At 40.5% G+C, this 5073-nt stretch overlaps 1 pseudogene; it reads left to right on the forward strand.

Moving 5' to 3' along the window:
- Window positions 1-1012: 1012 nt before the first annotated feature.
- On the forward strand, window positions 1013-2799 carry LOC141514090 (E3 ubiquitin-protein ligase RNF126 pseudogene; annotated as a pseudogene).
- The last annotated feature ends 2274 nt before the right edge of the window (window positions 2800-5073 follow it).

Consider the following 5073-nt stretch of genomic DNA (forward strand, 5'->3'; position numbering starts at 1 on the left):
CACTCTATCCACCACCTTGTTATCCTATTAAGGAAGATAGATATAAGACACAGTCCTTGCATTCAAGAAATTTAAAATTCAAATATGAATTATTATATATGAAAAGATTATTATATATTGCATTATATATAAAAGATATTTAATGATTATATATGAAAAGACATATATATATATAATATATGAAAAGATATTATATATCTATATATGAAAAGACATTTAAAAACAGCTAATAGGGATAGAAAGCTAATGTGCATCCCATCCTTCAAGCCTATTTAATATGCTGCATTCCCATGTAATGGCTGGGTATGCTTCCTTGTTGGAATATGTAATGGAAGGCCTAGAATGGAGGCTTGATCTGAGAGCATTAGACAGCTACCCTAACAGCCCTTTAAAGTTGATAAAATGCTATACCTAAAACCCTTAGAAGAAGATATACCTTTGCCCTGGGAACTAGTTTGTCAGAGAAAATGGGAATTGAGATAGAGTCCAGAATCTTTAACAAATTAACCTTATTTTGGGGACCTGATTTATTAGTAAAAGCAAGAATTGAGATAAGGACCACCAAGATCTATGTGGACTCCAAATATAAGGCAATATATGATAGGCTGGCATTTTGTAATGAGTGGTATAGATAAGGAGTATGAAGAGTTCTAAAGACAGAGATTTGTGTGATGGGAGTTGGTTAAGATACTTCAGGAGACATGTAGGAATTGAGCAATGCCTTAAAGGATGCATAAGAGCCAGTGAGAGACATCCACAGTTAGAAAGGAGGAAGAAGGTAAGGTAATAAGATTAGCAAAGTGTGAGGTGAGTGGGTGGGAAGGCATGGTAGAGGGAAAGAGTGATTAGATCTGGAAAGGCAGGGTGAGGACTTGGGTACCAGAAGAGTTTGGAATTTATCTCATGAATTGTCACTGAAAGTTTCTGAACAAGGGAAAAACATAATAAAGTAATGTTTTGTTTTTTTTTTAAAAACTAAGCTGATGGTTGGGGGTGGGGGGGAGGGAGGGAAATGGAGGCTTCGCTGCAGCCCGGACCGTACTTCTGCCACTGCTGTTCAGCCAAGATCTCCCCACGGCTGCCGGATTATATCTGCCCAAGGTGTGAGTCTGGTTTTATTGAAGAGCTTCCGGAAGAGACCAGAAATACTGAAAATTGTTCCAACTCTGCTACAGCCCCCACGGATCAGAACAGACAACCATTTGAGAATGTGGATCAGCATTTATTCACCTTGCCACAGGGCTATGGCCAGTTTGCCTTTGGGATTTTTGGTGACAGCTTTGAATTTCCCACATTCGGCTCTGGGGTGCAACCTGAGGAGACCAGAGACTCGGAGAACAGGCGGGAGAGAGAACAGCAGTCCCACCATCACTATGGTGCACGGCAGCCACGGGCCGCCTCACTGCACGGCGTGCCACACGCAGGCATGAAGGCGTCCCCAAATTAGAAGGGATTATTCAGCAATTGGTCAATGGAATTATTGCACCTGCAACAATACCAAATTTGGGATTGGGCCCTTGGGGTGTTTTGCATTCAAATCCAATGGGCTATGCGTGGGGTGCTAATGGCCTGGATGAGATCATTACACAGCTCCTTAATCAGTTTGAAAACACCCGTCCCCCACCAGCAGACAAAGAGAAAATACAAGCCCTTCCCACCATGCAAGTCACAGAGGAACACGCATATTCAGGGTTAGAATGTCCTGTATGCAAAGAGGACTATACGCTGGGTGAGAATGTCCGGCCGTTACCTTGCAATCACTTATCCCACGATGGCTGCATAGTCCCCTGGCTGGAACAGCATGATACCTGCCCAGCGTGTCGGAAAAGCTTAAGTGGACAGAACACTGCCACAAATCCCCCGGGACTGACAGGAATGAATTTCTCTTCCTCTTCTTCCTCCTCCTCCTCCAGTTCGCCAAGTAATGACAACTCCACAAACAACTCGTGAATCTCAACACCAGCCAGTCCAACCAACCCCCCACCTTCTTCCCTCTTTCCCCTTTGCTCCCTACCCTACCCTGTCCATTGCCCATCTGCCTCCTGGTCAGAGGCAGCAGCTAATCTTCCCCCACCCCACACAGAACCCAAGAAGCAGAGTGGGGGGAGGGGGAGAGGCGTGGGAGAGACCCCAAGACCCCAGAACCTATACTTTTCTTTTTTTTTCAACAAACTTTGGAAGCACCAAAGGCCTTTAGCACTCCCCCCCACCTGCCAGTCCCCAACTCATCTGAGGGTTCCAGGGAAGCTCTGTCTCTCCTGCCAATTGATGGCTACCACTGAGCTGGCTTCCAAAGCCCCCAGGTCACATTAACTGCATTTCATCAGTCTGGATCCTACCAGGTACCAGGTTGTTTGAAATGAAGGATGGATGTGACTAGGCCATCTCTATGGTTGTGGATCTGAGATACTTTTTATTTTCCCCTTTCTCCCCAACAGTCCCCCTAACCTTTGTAACCCCCTCAGAGGGAACATAGACAATGCTCCCAGGTGGGAAGGCCGGTGGAGTGTGGCTGTTTCATTGCCATCCAACATGCGAACTGTCCACTCCCCCTTCAGCTATCCTCTCCTCATCATCCTGCCTGTCTTTATAGCCTCGCCCTCTAATGCTCAACAATGGAAAGGGGTTTTATAATTTTAAATTATTGCTGCTATTAAATAAATGGACGTTTTTAGCTCAACAAGAGGTGATGCATGATTTGTGGAAAACAGGGTAAGACTCTCCTAGGGCAAGTGCAGCCCAGTTGTCCAGCTGCAAGCCCAAGAGGCTGTCACTCCCCAGCCTCCACCATGCCTGGCTCCCAGGGAAAAAAGCCTAGAACCCATTTGGGTCTGGTATTTCACCTCCTCCCAACCTCTTGTCCCTGACATCTCTCCTGTTCCCCAGTCATCCCTTCCCCTTTGCCCCTACTCTGCTGCCTCACTGCTCAGATGAGCTCAGAATTACATCTAGCACTGGGACTGGGACCACAACAAGGACCAGCAAAAAGAAACTGCCCTAGTGGTCAGTTGCTCTTATAGATTTTTTTTGTTTTGTTTTGTTTTGTTTTTTAAGAAATAAAGAAATGTGTATCTTGAAAGCTATTTAAAAATACAGCTACTTCAAAACAAAAAAAAACTAGGCTGATGGCTAAACAGTTAAAACAAGTTTCCATTATACAGTATAGCTTTTACATTAACAAAAGTTATGGTAAATGTTTGAGTTCAAATTCAGCCTCAGACACCTATTTACTTTGTGCCATTAGCAAGCCACTTAACCCCTATTTGCCTTAATCTACACCCCTCCAATATCTTTTCTAAGAAAAGTCCATGGCCATTATTGATGTATTACCATCTATGGGGTCACAAAAAAATCAAACAGGATACCAGAAGACTTAAGATTTAAGATAGACATTATAAGGAAAAATCTCATTTTATATATGAATTTTTGCCTTTTCTTTAATGGAATTTTCTTTAAGAATATTGTCTGAAGTCATGTTTGTCCACTGGTAAATTGGATCAATATTCCAGTAACTTACATATCAATATCTTCAAACACTTTTGATCAGTCCTCATAGTCATGTCATCAATGCTGTCCTATACCATCAAAATTCAAATGACTAAATGTCCTTAGTGTGATAACAAGAAGTGTTAACTCAGCTAGCTAGGCAAAGCAAAGTCATGAGAGAGAAGAGGAATAGGCCTGCTCATTTTAAGGCCACTGAGACTATGTTGAATTATGATATGGGTTGGGCCTTATCCAGACTGATCCTTTGGTGGTTTATGTCTAAAATCATAACTGATGAGATCTCTGTGGTTAGAAGGCTAATAGTTAACAAAAGTAATTTTACTTAGCCGTAGTAGGGGAAAGACCTTTAGGACAAGAAAAGAATGTTCATTCAGAATAAGACATTGGTTCAGTTGAGCACAGATTCCCAGGGTGGCTTATGCTGCTTTGTCTGGGTTCACCAACCTCAGGAAGGAGTTTCAGCCTTCATAGCTTATCTATTTTGTACCTAGGTGACTATGAAGGTATGTTAATGACCCAAGTCTTAGTCTCTTAAGTCAATTAAAAATTGAGGACAATTTCAATACCTTTTAAGGGTTTTAAAGAGGGGAAAAAAGTGTTAACATTATTGGTATTTTGAGACTGATCCTCACGACTTTGCAAGTATAGAGGATTTCAGGGTGATATAGAAAAATCTTGTTTTGTGAGAAAATGCAGCTACCTCTGCCACTAGATAATGCTAAAACTGCTAGTTGGAATTGCTGTTTCCAAGGTTACCACACTCTCTTAATTGTTAAACCCCACAATGGTCCTTTCAGAATAGTCATGATTCTCAAACTCTGAAGTTTTTGACATTATCAACTGCTCTTTCATCTCACGTACTCTCTTTTCTTGGGTTTTTGAGACTGATTTTGACTTTTCCTTTTACCAGTGTGACCATTCTTCTGACTTTATAAGATAATTATTATCCTCTATCCTATTAACTGTGGGCATCTCTCTGAGCTGTTATGCATCCATTATTCTTTGCTCTTTCTCTTGTTTATCTCATTAAGTTCTTTGGGTTCAATTGTTATCTTGGATATGTCCCAAATTTATATGTTGAAGTTTAATCTTTTGCTTGAACTTCATTGTCACATTAATAACTATTTGGTATATATACCTATATACACACATTCTCATATATATGTGTGTCCATACATACACACAAAGGTGTATTTTATTTTAAAGTGCTTCCATAGTTTATTAATTTAAAAAAATTACAAATTGAAGTTTTGTGGTAATCCTGATTAAACAAGTCTTCTGCTGTCATTTTTCTAACAGTATGTGTGCTCTGTGTCACATTTTGGTAATTTCCATAAATATTTGATTTTTAAAAAACTTTTATTATCAATTTATGGATAAAAATAAGCATTTCTAAAATATAGCATAATAAAAAATGGTTGTACATGAAACTGAAAATCTATTGCCTATAACTTGCTATTCTTCTAAAATATTTAATAATGCTATCATGTAAATTTCTTTTTTCTTCCTTCCCTCCCCCACCCCAGAGATGCCTACTATTGACCCCAAAATGTAAATATATAAATA

The sequence above is a fragment of the Macrotis lagotis genome, chromosome 1, assembly GCF_037893015.1.
Source record: "Macrotis lagotis isolate mMagLag1 chromosome 1, bilby.v1.9.chrom.fasta, whole genome shotgun sequence".
In the NCBI taxonomy this organism is placed as follows: domain Eukaryota; kingdom Metazoa; phylum Chordata; class Mammalia; order Peramelemorphia; family Peramelidae; genus Macrotis; species Macrotis lagotis.